The sequence below is a fragment of the Dermacentor albipictus genome, unplaced genomic scaffold (assembly GCF_038994185.2).
Source record: "Dermacentor albipictus isolate Rhodes 1998 colony unplaced genomic scaffold, USDA_Dalb.pri_finalv2 scaffold_15, whole genome shotgun sequence".
Classification (NCBI taxonomy): domain Eukaryota; kingdom Metazoa; phylum Arthropoda; class Arachnida; order Ixodida; family Ixodidae; genus Dermacentor; species Dermacentor albipictus.
Window position 1 is genome coordinate 5,380,246 of NW_027225569.1, and position 17,310 is coordinate 5,397,555.

General features: G+C 46.6%; 1 non-coding gene across 1 annotated transcript; it reads left to right on the forward strand.

The window, feature by feature from the left end:
- Nucleotides 1–9,792: 9,792 nt before the first annotated feature.
- TRNAG-UCC (transfer RNA glycine (anticodon UCC)) lies at nucleotides 9,793–9,864 on the forward strand. The gene has a single exon. It is a non-coding gene; the product is annotated as a tRNA-Gly (tRNA).
- Nucleotides 9,865–17,310: the final 7,446 nt, after the last annotated feature.

Below are 17,310 nucleotides of genomic sequence, written 5' to 3' on the forward strand. Positions count from 1 at the left end.
GGGAATTACTCGGCAATTAACTCGGAACTCGCACATTTTGCTGCTTCATTCCACACCAGTTTTTTGACACGTTCTGTCGAAACTAACTGGCTGCTTTTTAAAAACAAAATGCTCGATGTGTTCGCGAGATACGTACCCGTTATCACCCTAACCGAAAAACAGTCATCCCCATGGTTTAATATCACACTAAAGCGTCTTAACAATAAAAAGAAAAGGCTTTTTCGCTCGGCTAAACGATTTAACAACGCAGGCGCATGGAATAAGTATTACCTTGCAGAAAAAGAATTCGAAGCTCTAGCAAATAAAGAAAAACGCACTTTTTTTTCCCAAACGCTGCCGTCTATGTTAAGAAATAACTTCCAAAAATTCTGGAAAGTTATTAACCCTAATAACTCCCAGCCATTAGCTCTGTTTGACGATCAAAACCATCGTATTCCCGATTGCGAAATTGCTGAACAACTTAACCGTACTTTTTCTTCCGTCTTCACAACTGAACCTGTCAACATATTACCTCGCTTCCCTCTTTCAGATCATGCAGTCATGCCTGATATTACCTTTTGTCCTTACGGCATTGAGAAACTAATTGATTCATTAAAACTTACATCATCGTCTGGCGTCGATGAAATAAATGTTAAAATGCTGAAAAACACCAAAACAAATGTGAGCGCGATGTTATGTGCTATTTTTCAGCAATCATTGTCATTAGGAGTGGTGCTGGAAGACTGGAGAGTAGGCAAGATTGTTCCAGTCCCCAAAAAAGGTCCTCCATCGTTGTGCTCTAGTTATCGCCCCATTTCACTCACCAGTGTTTGTTGCAAACTAATGGAGCATGTTATTTACTCTCAGATCGTAAACTTTTTAGTATCCAATAACCTCTTTCACCCAGCTCAACATGGCTTCCGTAAAGGTCTTTCATGTGACACCCAACTAGCTTTATTTTTTCATGATCTAAGCTCTAACCTTGACTTGAACGTACCTGTAGATGCTATTTTCTTAGACTTTGAAAAGGCATTTGACAAAGTTCCACACCAACGGCTACTCCTAAAACTTTCCCCGTCTCAAGATTAATCCATTTGTACTAGACTGGATACGTAGCTTCCTTACTAACCGACAACAGTTTGTATTTGCTAACACACAGTCATCTAAAAGATCTTCTGTCCTTTCGGGCGTACCACAAGGCACAGTTCTCGGACCACTACTCTTTCTAATTTACATTAATGATCTTCCTACTAAGATCACTTCTAACATTCGATTGTTCGCAGACGATCAATTGTGTAATTTATCGACGCATAACTAACACTTCAGACATGCATTTGCTCCAAGATGACCTAAAACGCATTGAATTATGGTGTAACAAATGGTTGATGTCTTTAAATACTAAAATAACCTCGCTAGTTTCTTTCCATCGCAGACAGCATCACCAATCAGGGAAATACACTATATACGGTGCCGAAATCTCATCCGTAGACTCGTATAAATACCTCGGCATAACATTTTCAACTACCCTAAATTGGTCACAACATGTCATTAACTTAGCCAATGCCGCGAATCGAACCCTCGGTGTTCTCCGCCGGAATCTAAAGCTTGCTCCCCCATCAGTAAAATTGTTAGCTTATGTTACATATGTCCGCCCTAAGTTAGAATATGCATGCTCTGTCTGGGATCCTCATCAACATAACCTATCTAATACACTAGAATCAATTCAAAACCGTGCAGCCCGGTTTATCTACTCTGAATATTCTTATCATGCAAGCGTGTCGGAACAAAAATCCCGTGCCGGTCTTACTAATCTAGAATCGCGACGTCTTATTTCTAGACTGTGTCTTTTTCACAAATTCTATCATTCACCACTCCACATTTCAGCTATACTACCAGCTCATCGTCAGTCCAGCCGCATTAACCACAGCAAAGCCGTGTATCCTCCCCCGGCGCAGACTACCTCTCATCTACGATCATTTTTTGTGAAAACCGCCAGGGACTGGAACGGTCTGTCTGCCGACATCACGCACCACTCCGACACTCATCACTTCAAGGCTGCTCTAGAATCACTGTTTTGTTAAAGCCCATCCCTCATGTAATACCCCATCTCTGGGGCCTTTGAGGTATAATAAATAAATAAAAAAAACCGGCCCGACATGATCGCTGACACTCAGCGGGATGTTGTGTTCAACTAAAAACGCCGGGAAGAAGCATTCTGCACGAGTCACGCCGCCGAGGTCGCCGTCGCTGCGTATAAAACTTGCTAGGCTTGACTGTCTGTCCGTGGTTCGCACGTATTCCTGATGCTTTTTCGAAGCGATATGGACTTTGATGTCAGGCTTGCCGCCATGCGACATGTTCACATCGCAGGCACACGTGGCGCAGAATCAAAACTTCCGCCCTTTCTTCGACGGCGCGAAGCATGAAAATTCTGCCGGGTACAATTTCAAAAAAATCTTGGAAGTATTATCGGGGCTTCGAGCCCGCCATTGCACTGCGAAGGCGCTACAGGGCGGAATCACACTGCGTCCGACGTGGCAGCTAGTCACACAAAAGGCGAGGCGAACACTGCAGTAGCAGAAGCTGACTGAAGTCCAATCCCGCGCGCCCGCTCGAACAAAGGCAACAGCATGGCAACAGGTTTTCGGAGGCGCTATAGAGGCGCTATCGGCACTAGTGAGCTTTGGATATGGATTTGTGACCCCCCTAGTAGACGACAGAAGGCACTACAACCTTGCAGCTGCTGACGATGATACCACGCATACGTATTGCGCTCTCGGGGTGGTGCGACGTACCGGGGAGTATTGTTACTACATTGTCACGTTTCTTCTTTTTTTTCGCAAATAAAACGCCTTGCGTAAAAATTCAAGCAAGATTCGTAAAATCGAAAGACTGTTCGAAATTCGTACATTTTACGAGAAATTCGGAAGAGTTCGCGGGTATGCATTGTACAGTGTTTCTCTTTGTCTTGTTCCGGTACCATTCGCGAGGCCACCACATAAATCCCGACATCTCAGTGGTCCCACACAAGTCTCAGGGCTGGCTGGCGCCAACCGTCCCCGTTTACATGCGCGCTGCAGAGGAGTCGTTCTGGGTGTACCTATCCCATGAAGTCGGACTTAGCAGTCCGAATGGACGCTTGCTGAGCCCGACCGGGTGTCATTTACATGAACTTGACAGGTCCGATTCCTGGTTCATGTAAACGGCGTGATATGTCTCAGCTAAAATATCAGCTGCTCGCCGTTCCCATCCATCAGTACTGCCATTTTTCTGCTTCATGATGTTATAAGTACCGTTTCCGCATACTCTGTACTGACTTTTAGTCAATGTTTCCGGTCGCCTTCCATGCTACGGTTCCGCAAGTTAGGTTAGTGCAGTATGCACAAATCGCCTACTTCTAGTTACTGCAATGTGAAGCAGGAATAAAAATGCAAGGAAGAAAATTTAGAACGGCTACGCTGCAGATCGAACAGCAGCAGAATGAATTACTGTTAGGAAATGCTGAAGAAAGACAAAGAGGAACGCTGCTGCCGACTGGCACACACTCCTATAAAATGGTCATGACTGCTACGATCAAGCTAGTAACGCTTTATCATAATATTCGCTACCTTGGCAGTGACTGCAGATAGTCAGGGAATAGTTAAAATGCGTAATAATTAAAAAAGAGTTGTTACCCTTAACAAGCGGACCAGTTACCATCTCAAAAACAGAACATGGTTACTAACGTAGCCACGTTTTAATTGCCGCGACAACGCTAACGGCCTATTTCTTTTATAAGTGGAAATTTCATTGTTAAAATTATGTTGATTCTGATGTGAAATCTTGACCGGACTGTTTTCGTGAGCTTGGAATAAATGTTGTGTAATTGTTGTGGTTAACAGAACCATTATTGAGCAACGCTTCCGGTTGAGTACTCATAACGCAAAGCCTTGAGCTAACGATAGAGGAAAAGAAGACGTGCTGAGCAGAATTGCAGGGTTATTGCGCCACACCTCGCGAGCGGCGCTATGGATATAACACGCGTTTCGGCGAAGATATTACGCAATGTTTATACATCACTCGACGCTGATAGCAATCACGCCCTTGAGCTTGTGCGATCGAAGAGGCGGACATTACTTTCACGAGAAATTGAAATGCGTAATCGAGTATTTAAAAGAAAATTCACGCATAATATTTTTGCCAAATTACCTGATCGCACAGCCTGCAATTTAAAAATAGCACTTGAAAGAAATTCTGTAGATGACACCATCTTCAAGATAGGCACCATCAACCTTGATATAAATAGGCACAGTAATTAGTTAATGTTCGTTAATTAGTCAATTATGCATTCCAATTTTTCGTGCGAATATTGCCCCTCCTTGTTTTGTTTTTCATTACAATTGTGCTATCAACCACAAGCGATTTTTCTAACTTGGTTAAAATCTGCAGCAACACCTCGTATATATCGTATATAGCCACACTTTTGGAAACACAAGTTCAGCCAACGAGCTCCGAAGTGTAGGGCATATAAACAGGGCATGGGAACAAATTGTTAGGGTGTAGTGTCTTCACATATGCCTATTTCACGTTGCACATACCTGTTAACGTAATATACAAAATAAAGTAGTATCGTTATAAAAAGAGTTCGCTAATACCGCCGTCCCACAGCATAATAGACCATGGGGAAGATAGCCTATTTGACTTTGCTAACTTCCACCCAGATAGGACCCCTGGGGATAGTAAATTGAAAATAGTAAATCATTGAGATCAATATAGTAAATGCCACTGTTACGAACTGTTTGCTGATTTCCGCGACAAAGAATTGCGCAAATTACAATATATAGGAAAACGTGTCGTACAACCCTATACGAGTGCATTGGACGTACAGCGGAAAACCAAGGGAGCGTCTCGGATTACACCGGGAACCAGCCAAGTGCAACGATGGGCAATAAATCACCCCGGAGCTCGGGTCGGCTAGCTAAAAAAACTATCAGAAGAGGGTAGGTGACATTGTTGGTAAAGAGGGGTCGGCTGCGAAGATCCGACGATTCGCCGGATTGAGTTTTTGAGGTGCCAGGAAAGGCTCCTGCGAACAGGAAGGCCCAAGAAAGCAGGCCTACGAAGAAAAAAAGGCCCGATGCGCCATCTTCCGGCTATGTCACTCACGCCATTTCCGATTTCACACAGTGTTGAGAAGCCAGCGTTTGATCGCGGTGCTAGAGAAATTGGTCTGTGCATACGTCAGGCGAGCGAAACCAGACACTGGCGCTCGATCTGAATCGCTCAATTCTTTCAAGGCGAAATGCAGTCGGACTTTCCCTCAACAACAAGCGAGTGTGGTAAGGACAAGAGGTTGATAGATGATTGAAGTGCAGTGTAAACCGCACAGGAGCCAAAGCGCTCTTCACTCCAGTGTTCCCCTCGCACTACGAGTTTCAGTGAAGCCGCCCCGTACCTGTTCGACTGAGGCTGTGTTGTTTTCCTGCGATCAAGAGTAGCGGTTGAAAACGCGTCGTTGCTTACAACACAACAAGAACGAAAACGCAGTGAAGATAAAGGCACGGTGGATCGCACACCCCTTTGGGGCGATCAACGTTTGGGGGCGCTGCAAAAATTGCCTGCAACGATTACACGCATAATTTGCAAATTCAGAAGTAATTCCCTTACAACTCTTGATTGCGCTAAGCTGTAGCGAAACTTCGATTCAAGTCTAATTTTATGTCACCTGTGCACATTCAGTAAAGAGTGTCGAAAAGCAATGTTTGTTAACAAAGCAGTTCTTTCAAATACCTCTCTTAATTGTTAAACAGTTTCCTTCTCCAAAGTAGAATATTTCAGTGGGATGAAAACTGTATCCAACAGAATTGACACTCCGTCCAGTGGCATGTTCCCACAGCTGTGGCAAACAATGGGGTGACTATAAATCTGTATAAGAATCACACAGCCATTCGGAAATTCTCCGCGGTGTTCCCACTTCATAGAAGCGGCCCACATATTGAACTTAAAGTGGCTTAAAACGACATAAAGGACAGATGCAGCGCTAACACAAAGGTGAGGAGAGACAAACACCGACAAGCTCAAAACTTCCAGCCAACTTGATTTAATTTCGGGGAGAGGAAGTTAATGAAGCACCTAGTGCTCAGCGTTGCTCTGGCTCACTGGTTCTTAAGCAGTTTTTCATGTTTTTGCCATTTTAATGAAAGTACTTTGATTAAGGGAGAGCAAGACGACGCTCCTACGACCACCTGCACAAGGTCAGACGTCTACTTCATCGCTAATTTGAGGACGACGTGCCTTTGGAAGCTCGGACCAGCTCGATTCCTTGGAGATCTCAAGGCCGTATGTCATGGACACTGAAAGCCAATACGACGTAGCCATGGGCCGCCGCATGAAGAAACAGATGCGTCGGACGTCAAGCCAGCCGATATCATCGAATCAGAGTGAGCAGCAGCCATGCACACATAATTTTCAATTTTTTTAAGTAATTCCGTTTCAAGTATTCATTGCGCTAAGCTTTATTGACTCCCAGCGCATAAAGTGAATATTTGCTTCTTCGACATTACCAGCATCTGTAAAAGCGGAGTGCGTCCTACAACATGTACGACCATATGTTCCGAGGCCTCTTCAGTGCCGAAAGTGTTCCAACATTCGCCATGCAAGAGTGATACGTAGAAGTGATGTCACCTTCCCACGTCGCTGTGGCCAGTATAATACCGCCGACGGTGATGCGTTTCGCTCAAATGTCCCAACTGTCCTGGCTCTCACGAAACATCACAGAAAAGCCCGAATATGCAATGAGAAGCTAGTATTCTTCGAAATATGCCAAGAGACATAACTTCAGTAGAGAGGCTGCTCGCGAAAGAAGCGCCACCAAGCCACTTGAGATGAACTGCATAGCGGGGTTGAACGCAACGACCAGCTCCGCCTGTGTCTTCATCGACGCCTGTAATCACGCCTACAAGGGAATGGAAGGTCGGTTAGATCACACAGCAAACATTCCTCCCCACCGGCTGATACAGGCACGGAATGGTCTTTGCTGTCTTCAAGACCTATGGCAATGGCAGCGGGCCGTAGTCGTCCTCTGTGACACGAAGCCAAGAATAATAGGGCAAATAAAGCTGACGACCCAACAGGCAAACAACGAAATAGATATAATGAGAATGAAAACGTTCAGAAAATGCTCATGCACAGGTAGAGTCAATGCGCGTGGTTCTCTGAGATCTCCAGATCCGGTCGCCAAAAGTGCACGCCATACTTAAGTCGCTTATCGCTGCTCTTTACATGTTATAAAGCCGTGTCTTGGCGCCTGTGCTACTCACGAAGCAAAACCTCACGCACCGGCATCGTTTAGCGCCTTTATCTGAAGATTCATTTGAACTAGTGACCACACCTGAAACCTCGTCGTGGCTTCATTTAAGACATTTCTGAATGTTTATCAACCGAATGTTGATATTTATTTCACCATCGTGCATCCGTCTTCTGTCAACATCAGTCCTCATCACGCGTTTAGTTCACCGTTTCCCCTCCTGCTGTACAGTGTAGAAGGTTAGAACGCGCTAGCTGAGGCCCACCTCTCCGCCTCATTTCAAATAAATTATCTCTCTCTCATTCTCTTGATTTCATTCGATCGATCCTTGTTCAACGTCTTACCAATGTTTGGCACACGGACATACAGCGTGAAAAAGTTTGATTGGGACCGTCTCACAGAAACATGGCATAAGTGGTTTAAGCTTACAAAGGTAAAATCAAAAACGGAGTGATGCAGTCAAAATTGCAATTTTCTCCTATCAATTGCACGTTACGGCTGTAGGATGCCAAGTACGGGGCTACGAAATAATTTAGAATATCTACACGTCTGCAACACACAATGAAAACACGGTTTCTGATGGAATGTTTACGCAATCTTCTACAATCACGATTCCGCTATCACATCCAACAACCGAATCCAAGACCTTGTGCTCTGCAGCAAAACCCCATAACAGCGGATCTATGGTGGAGTGAGACGTCAGTGATGCAAATTGCGGAGGATGCAGCTAGCATGCGCACCGATAAGAATGACCGTGGACCTAGTAAGTGCAGAACATATAGGAAAGCATAAAGAGAAACAAGCAAGATTGTGGAACAGGTCATATAGAATTTTATAATAGCGCGAAGTTTTGGTTCTTGGCAAAGTCTGCTTGAAACATGAAGCATGATTGTGGGGTACAGCGCGAAGGAAGGTACCACAAAATCTAAAATGGAAGACCAAGTAGCCCACACTACCACCCTTCTAAGGGAAACATGAACTGAGATTGCCCTGACTGCATTGACCACCCAGTCACGGTCAACGTATAAAGTTCGTTGCTTGTTGGGCTCAGTGGTCGCACATTTTCTCATGCCCTGCGCGCAGGGTACAAGTCATTCGTAACTCGCGCCTTTTCATGCACAGTAGCAATCGTGTTTTATTGCCTGTTTAGTTTTAACCAAAGTATCTCTTTCTTAACTCCAAGAAGTACCACCTTTCTGACTGACTTGCGCGTCATGGATATAGCTCGCAGCGTTACAGCTGCGTTGTAAAGCATGCATGAGTAATTTGGAAAATGATGAGAATAGACTCACCTCATATAAACTCGTTCTGCGTGCTCGTTGATTTCGTAAAGCGATACTTGTGATAATTTTGTTTGACTGCGGAGCTAGAGTACCCAATTTACGGACCAGCCCCCTTGACCAAGACAGACGTCTTTATGCGCAAGGCGCTAATTATTCTTGTAGATTTAATGAAGGCCCTAATTTGGCCTCATTGACATTGCATATCATCTCTGCTTGCCATCAGAAACGGCTCAAAGTGTCTTAATCACAGCTTCCCGCCATGGAGACCTGGCTTACCGAGCACGATAGGATCACCAATTACTGCGCAGTACCCAATTTCCGTCACTGATAGATTACTGAAACAAAATTACACTGAGAACGCCTAACCAAGCGCACGGCTTCAGCCCTTCTTAAGATGTATGCCGCATTTGCACGATTCTAACGGGCATGTTTTTAGAATAAAAAGTGCGTTCGAATTCACGTGCGCGCTGCAATCGCAACTACTTCTGCTCAACATCAAAAACAATACTATCATCATCATCACTAACCTATCACTAACCACAGCAGGACGAAGGCCTCTACCTACGATGTCCAATTTCCTCTGTCTTTCGCCAACTGATAGCGGCTTACGCCGGTGAATTTAACAACTTCATCACCCCACCTAGTTTTCTGTCGTCCTCGACTGTGCTTCTCTTCTCTCGGCACCCATTCTGTAACCCTAATCGGCCACCAGTTGTGTCACCTACCCATAACATTAGCTGCCGAGCTGCATTTCTTTCTCTTAATGTCAATTAGAATATCGGATATGCCCATTTGCTTTGCCCTGATCCACACCGCCATCATCCAGTCTCCCATTTTTTTTTCTTTTATAGCTTTTCTTACGCAGTTACTCGTTTTTTGATGCTAGCTGCGAAGGCTGTTCCACAATTTTACGGTAAGAGTGAAACAAAAACATTGTTCGCGTTTAAGCTCACGTGTACAAGTGAATAGTTTATGCATGGGCCATCGCTTACTTCATTGTCCAGCTGTCCACTCCTTTGCGAGACGAAAAGAGCACGGACAGTAGAATCACAATGCGTGCAGCCCGCACTGAAACAACATATGCATATGGAGAATTGCTATGGCGGCGATTCGGCGAAATAGGTCAATACATGGCGATGACCTGTTTCCACTTTCCCTCGCCTTCGACGAAGACCTGATCCTCGCACCGTAGTTCCAAATATATCCAACCTATATATGCCTTGGCCCCGCACTCGTGGAACAGTGGCGTCGGTGGTATAGTGGTTAGCATAGCTGCCTTCCAAGCAGTTGACCCGGGTTCGGTTCCCGGCCGACGCATATTTTTTATTTTTTTCTTTAATTTGATTTTTTTACGTTTTATTCTTTTCGTGGAAGTTAACCAGCATCACTAACTAGAGATCACCGGAGTTATATACCGGTCGTGTAGTGAGATTTCTGTCGTTGTTCTTGGTCTGGTGCGGTAGTGCTGCAGTACTGACGTGAATGCAGCTTTTTGCGCCCAAGACAAGTACAAAGCAGCGGCTGAGACACACTAGCGAATTGAATGCGCTCTGCAAAAGGCACTAGCGCTAAAGGCCAGGGTAGCCCATTGGTCACGAGAAACGTGCAGCAATGAGCCCAATGTATTACAAATAAAGTTCTCTAAGCTGACTATTTGGGCATGTTGGTAGGTCACAAATGCAGCTTCTTGCGTTCAAGATGAGGACAAAGAAGAAGCTGAGACACACGAGCGCAGCATTCATGTCCGACCAACATGCCCAAACAGTCACCTTAGCGAACTTGTATTGTAGTATTGAGCGCTGAAAAAAATATTTTAATTCTCTCGATTGACCTGCCAAAACCACGATCTCATTATGAGGCACGCCGTAGTCAAGGACTACGGATTATATTTTACATTGACTAAAGGAACCGCATTCCGTGATTCTGTCAGTCACCCAGTCTTCCCATACTGCTGACTATCTCGCTCTCACGGTAAACAGCAGGGCAGTTCGGGTCACCGACGCGTGCAGACGTAGGATGGAGGGCTCTCCACAGGCTGCGACAGCGGCCGACGCCAGCGCTGATAACTCGTGCTTCTTCGTACCCATGGGCAACCATGTTGTTCTGACCCCACTGCCCTCCGGAAGCGGACTCAAAACCTTTGTCATCCTGCAGTGGGACATTGCAGGATGTCCTTACAGGATCGATGGTTTTCGCAAGCCCTTAAAGGACGCGAATGTCATACAGCCGGTGAGCGGAATTGGCGCCCACCCCTCATGTCACATGTCTGGCTGATGAGAGGACAAGTACGAAGTGTCTGTCAGCCAGGACGCTATTTTTCTAGCTCAGCTATTTTCGCCTAATTTCTGTGTATATCACGGGGGAGCCACCATGGGATGCCGCACGCATGCAACTTGACCTCCTCGCGCCTCTACTGGTGATGGCGACTTCAGCATCATTGCTTTGGCCGGCTGACAAAATATTTGACTATGTTTATGTTCTAATAAAGAAAGAATGAAAGAGAAAGAAAGAAAGAAAGAAAGAAAGAAAGAAAGAAAGAAAGAAGGAAAGAAAGAAAGAAAGAAAGAAGGTGGTGGCTGCGTCTAAGACGCGGACTGGCCTCCAGAGCGACACCGACCGCGACAATACCAGTGTCTAGTCGCTCTGCAGTGAGGACTTCTCCGATGACGACTTCTCAAAAGCCGCAAGGCGAAACAAAGAGACACTAGGGCTTACTTGTTTGCAAGCACGTCGACTATGGGACCAACTCCGAATACTTCCGTCAGTATGATTCTATGTGTACCAGAACTCGCTACTGACAACCTGAGGCGACTCAACGGACAGTCTGTCTTGGTGCTTCGTGAAGCAGTGACGCCAAGTCAAGTCGCGGACGTCAGGGTCAACATACGAAAAAATGCCTTGGCTATTGACGTTGTATACATGAGACGGCGCTGCGAACCTTTAGCAAACTTACGGAACTTGGCGGCATGAAGGTCCGCTCACATATTCCTCTGGACAGTGACACCACTACTGGCGTCATCTACGACGCGGACGTCTCCATCTCCAGCGCTGACTTGCCTGCTCTAGTGAAACCAGCCGTTGATGGCTTCACTAGAATAGGCCAATTTAGACACCCCGCGCCACCAATTATTCGAAGGCCACTCCAATGCCGCAATTGCATGAGGCGGGGACACGTGAGCGCTGTGTGCGGGAACACGAGACTTTTCTCGCGCTGCACAGAGCTCCACGTTGCAGGCTCCTGTACAGCCACGGTTCTGAAATGCCCCAATTGAATTTGGTCCCACGAACCTGCAAGGACTGTCCCAAAATGAAGAAGGAAAGAGAAGTCTTGAAGCAGAGGGCGAGAGACCATTCGTCTCGTCGGGAAGTTGTTGCGCTCCTTATAAAACGACGCTCCCGACGCCGTCGGACGTCAAGAAACAGATATGCCTCCGTGAAGAGCACGCCACATCCAACAACTCTTTCTCCTCTGCCCCCTATGCCTGGTGAAGTCGAGCCTAAAGTCATGCCGCACAATACCAATACTGAAGCTTGGCCCGCGCTACCAAAGCCACAGCCCCCGCCCCATCTGAAGCCACAGCCAAAGAAACTGCCGGGGCCAGAGCCTATGGCGCAGCTGAAGCCACAGTTGAAGTCACAGTTGAAGTCACAGTTGAAGTCACAGTTGAAGCCGCAGCCGGAGGTACAGCCGGAGTCCCGAGCGATGCCACAGCCGATGCCACAGTCACATCAAAGGATAGAGCGCACCGCGGTAGAATCCACAGCGACGACTCCCGTTAAATTATCCGAAGGAGACTAGCAAGTGGTTGTGATGCTTCGGTCCCTCATAGACATCATTCGTGTACTTTTCAGCAAGTTCCACACTCTATCAGCGAGAAGTGCAGAGCTGGGTACTGGATACAGTACTGGGTTATCTTAATCCAATGCTTGCAACTCTCGAGTAAGCCCCATAGCTCACCCACGGCCTCCTAATCGCGCAACGACCACTGGCACTTTGGTCGTCCCAGATGTGATCAACGCAGATCACTAGCTATGGAATTCCACTTTGGTGTCACGGTGCTTTACTGCACACACAGTCATCACTTCCTTTCTCTTTTCTTCTTTCTACTCCCCCGTTTCCCTCACCTCCAGTGTAGGGTAGCAAAGCGGACGCTCGTTTGATTGTCCTCCCTGCCTTTCCTCTCGTTGCTATCTCTTTCTCGTTGATAAACTTCCGGTCCGAAGAAGCAAAGAAGGCGCTACATCGCGCAGACCACATCACTGATAATGACCGTACGTGCTTAGTGATTTATCCAGAAAAGCAGGAGATACGCGTGAAGATTCACTGGCGAGCTTTCAATGTCACAGACGCGGCTATACGTAGCCTCCATGGAATTTGGAGAGGTCAAAGTGAGCAACCACAAATCGAAAACAGCTGATTTTGAATCCGCTGATTGGACATTCAGGGTTGTTCGTCTTGTCGTACGACATGGAGTAACCATTTAGCTCATTCCCCATCAGATGCGAGTGGAAGGAGGGACAGTGCTAGTTGTCTTGCCAGTTCGTGCGCACATAAGCCTCAAATGCCGTACCACAGGCCATAGTCGACGTGAGCGCGAAGTCCCACGCTGCGAACAATGCAAGGCTTTTGTGCACGAATTACATGTCTGCTCAAGATACTATGCCCGCATCGCTAGCCGCGGAGTGCCTTGCGACCGAGGTGGACATTTAATGGATGACGAGGCAAAGCGAGTGGCGGCGTCTGCAGGAACGCAGACTGCGCTGGATGGCGTTAACGCCGAGGTCTCCGGCCAAGCTGAATGTAGCTTCCGGGAAGAGGCGCTTGCTGTCGAGGCCACGGTGGCAGACGAGGACTCACACAGCACCGGAGACGCTGTGACAAGAGCAACTCGCCTGAGGACAACGGGGGAGGCGCGGCGTCGATTCCATTCGTGAAAAGCAGTTGCACAACCATGGATACGTACGTTGCTGTTATAAAGTGTCGCCTCGAGGACACGGCTGGGCCTTTACCCGAACGTATGCGGCATCAGAAGGAGAATGATCAGAACCATGTAACTGGCGCAAAGAAATGCACCGCGAACACGTGGCGTTCCTCGTCGATTCAACGCGACGACAAAGCCAAGCTATAAAAACAGCGCCTTGCCATCGCTCAGCAAGACATCGCACGGATAAGTAAGCGCTGTGCTCTGGGTGTGATATCAAAAATAACATTCAACCAGCAAAACTTAATATAAGCATGCTTACCTCCAACAGAAGACAGAACCAATCTTCAGGTTGTTAAGAAAGAACGAGCTAGATATACTTGCCGTGCAAAAAATTAAAACAGAATCCCACGAACATACAGACAACATAGTGCGAATGTTTATAAGAACTTATGATGTGTGTGTAACCCATGACACAAGTTTCGCAGCTGGAAGTCTCTTGCTTATATGCCGAAGTTTGGGACATAGATCTGAAACCGTCACAACTGATAATTGTGGTCGCCTTATAATTGCTATTGTACTCTAATGTGGGAAATGATGTCAGGGAGAAATTACCCCTGTACACGTAAGTACGAGCCACCGTCGGCAAGGGGTTCAACCTGAGCACGGTCTGTTGCCCCAGTGTATCCGGACGATGAACCTGAGTCCACAGTCTTCTGCTGCGGATTTGTGCCGGTGCAGTTCGTCGTCAACCAGCTACAGACGACAATTGCATTCCATGGTGATGCTACTCAAGACTTGCAAGGTTGGCTAGACCATCTTGAGCTGGTCGCCGAATGCAACGAATAGAACGAAGAGAGCAATTATCGCAAAGTGTACTTCGTGCTCCAAGACTATGCCAGGATGTTGTTCCATAACGATGAAGCTGCATTGTCTTCATGGGACGAATTTCGAGGGTATCTAAGCACATCTGCTCCAACACGGACTGGAAGGAGAGAGCAGAGTTGGCAATACAGGCAAGATTCCAAGCCCCGAACGAGAGCGTCACCACGCATACTGAAGTCATGGCTCGGCTCTTGAGACGTGCGGATGCCTCAATGGCGGAAGTAAAGAAGGTCCGACATCTGACGCGAGGTGTGAAGTGAGTAATCTTTGCTATGCTTATTTGAAATCCGCACACTATACTCGCGAACTCCCTTCCTGAAGAGACAAATGAAAAGGGCCCTTCGACAGCGTGCCAGACAGTACGACCGCAACGTGATGTAATTTTCGAACAGCCTGCTACCATGACTTTGGAATCGATCAGGGCTGTGGCACGAGAAGAGTTCCAGAAATTTCATGTACCCAACGCGCCGACAGCGGGAAAAACTGTGGCAGAGGTAGTGCGCGACGAGATTAGGCAATTCATATAAGCTCCTGAACGCTACAATGTACCACAATGGCGCAAGCCAGTCCGAACGATTTAAGCGGACGCGGTACGACGACCATCACTGTACGGCCCCTCAAACGTCATGCGCCCCATAGAACAAACAGAAGTAGTATTCAGGCATCATCGTCTATCGAGCGGGCTACTGACCTCAGGCTCCTATGCTTTCATCGCGGAGAAACTGTTCACATCTACAGGATGTGTCCCTATCGGCTCGTGGGTCTTTGTAGGTTCCCTCCAGGTGCTCCTCGCCCACCACGTGTGAGCGCCCCATCCATGGAGATAGAGAACTTCATCGCGCGTCGCGATTCTTCATTAGAGCACCAAAGACACGAGCCCAGTACTTCATTGCTCGCTCGATACCAAACGCCAAGTCCCGCGTTTTCTCGAGGAGCTCGTAGGCACCGTTTGTACAAACCTACAAACGCGGAAAACTCAGTCAAGCGCCCAGCGGAGGTGAGGCCGCTGATGCCGAGGGCATTAAATATCTTCGATCAGGACGACACAGGAAGCGTAAGACAACTTACATTAGGAAGTATAATATGGATAGAATTGAACATGCTCTCAGGAACGGAGGAAGCCTAAAAGCATTGAAGAAGAAACTAGGAATTCGCAAGAATCAGATGTATGCGTTAAGAGACAAAGCCGGCAATATCATTACTAATATGGATGAGATTGTTCAAGTAGGTGAGGAGTTCTATAGAGATTTATACAGTACCAGTGGCACCCACGACGATAATGGAAAAGAGAAAAGCTTGAAGGAATTCGAAATTCCATAGGCAACGCCGGAAGAAGTAAAGAAAGCCTTGGCAGCTATGCAAAGGGGGAAGGCGACTGGGGAGGATCAGGTAACAGCAGATTTGTTGAAGGATGGTGGGCAGATTGTTCTAGAGAAACTGGCCACCTTGTATACGCAATGCCTCGTGACCTCGAGCGTACCGGAATCTTGGAAGAACGCTAACATAATCCTAATCCGTAAGAAAGGGGACGCCAAAGACTTCAAAAATTTTAGACCCATCAGCTTACTGTCAGTTGCCTACAAACTATTTACTAAGGTAATCGCAAATAGAATCAAGAACACCTTAGACTTCTCTCAAGCAAAGGACCAGGCACGATTCCTTAAAGGCTACTCAACCATAGACCATATTCACACTATCAATCAGGTGATAGAGAAATATGCATAATATAACGAACCCTTATATGTAGCTTTCATTGATTACAAGAAAGCGCTTTATTCTGTCGAAACCTCAGCAGTCATGGGAGCATTACGGAATCAGGCTGTAGACGAGGCGTATGTAAAATTACTTAAAGATATCTATAGAGGCTCCACAGCCAGCGTACTCCTCCACTAAGAAAGCGACAAAATCCCAATAAAGAAAGGTGTCAGGCAGGGAGATACGATCTCTCCAATGCTATTCACAGCGTGTTTGCAGAAGGCATTCAGACATCTGGATTGGGAAGAATTGGGTATAAAAGGTAATGGAGAATACATGAGTAACTTGAGATTCGCTGATGATATTGCCTTGCTTAGTAACTCAGGGGACCAATTGCAGTGCATGCTCACTGACCTGGAGAGGCAAATCAGAAGAGTGGGTCTCAAGATGAATCTCCAGAAAACTAAAGTAATGTTTAACAGCCTCGGAAGATAACAGCAAGTTACAATAGGTAGCTAGGCACTGGAAGTGGTAAGGGAATACATCTACTTAGGGCAGGTAGTTACGGCGGATCCTGATCATGAGACGAAAATAATTAGAAGAATAAGAATGGGCTAGGGTGCATCTGCCAGGCATTCTCAGAGCATGAACAACAGGTTGCCATTATCCCTCAAGAAAAAAGTGTTTAATAGCTGCGTCTTACCAGTACTCACCTACGGGGCATAAGCCTGGAGGCTTACGAAAAGGGTTCTACTTAAATTGAGGACGACGCAGTGAGCTATGGAAAGGAGAATGATGGGTGTAACGTTAAGGGATAAGAAAAGAGCAGATTGGGTGAGGGAACAAACGCGAGTTAATGACATCTTAGTTGAAATCAAGAAAAAGAAATGGGCATGGGCAGGACATCTGCTGAGGACGGAAGATAACCGATGGTCATTAAGGGTTACGGACTGGATTCCAAGGGACGGGAAGTGTAGCAGGGGGGAGGGGGGGGCAGAAAGTTAAATTGGCGGATGACATAAAGACGTTTGCAGGGACAACATGGCCACAATTAGTACATGACCGGGGTAGTTCGAGAAGTATGGGAAGGCCTTTGCCCTGCAGTGGGCGTAACTAAGCTGATGATGATGATGATCAGGACGCCAATGAACCGACGTTCAGGCGCATTGTGGTGATCAACAATTTGTAATCTCGGACTTTGTGTTTACCATAGACGACAAAGTCACAGCTTTAACTGACGGTGCTTCGGACAGGTCGGTTA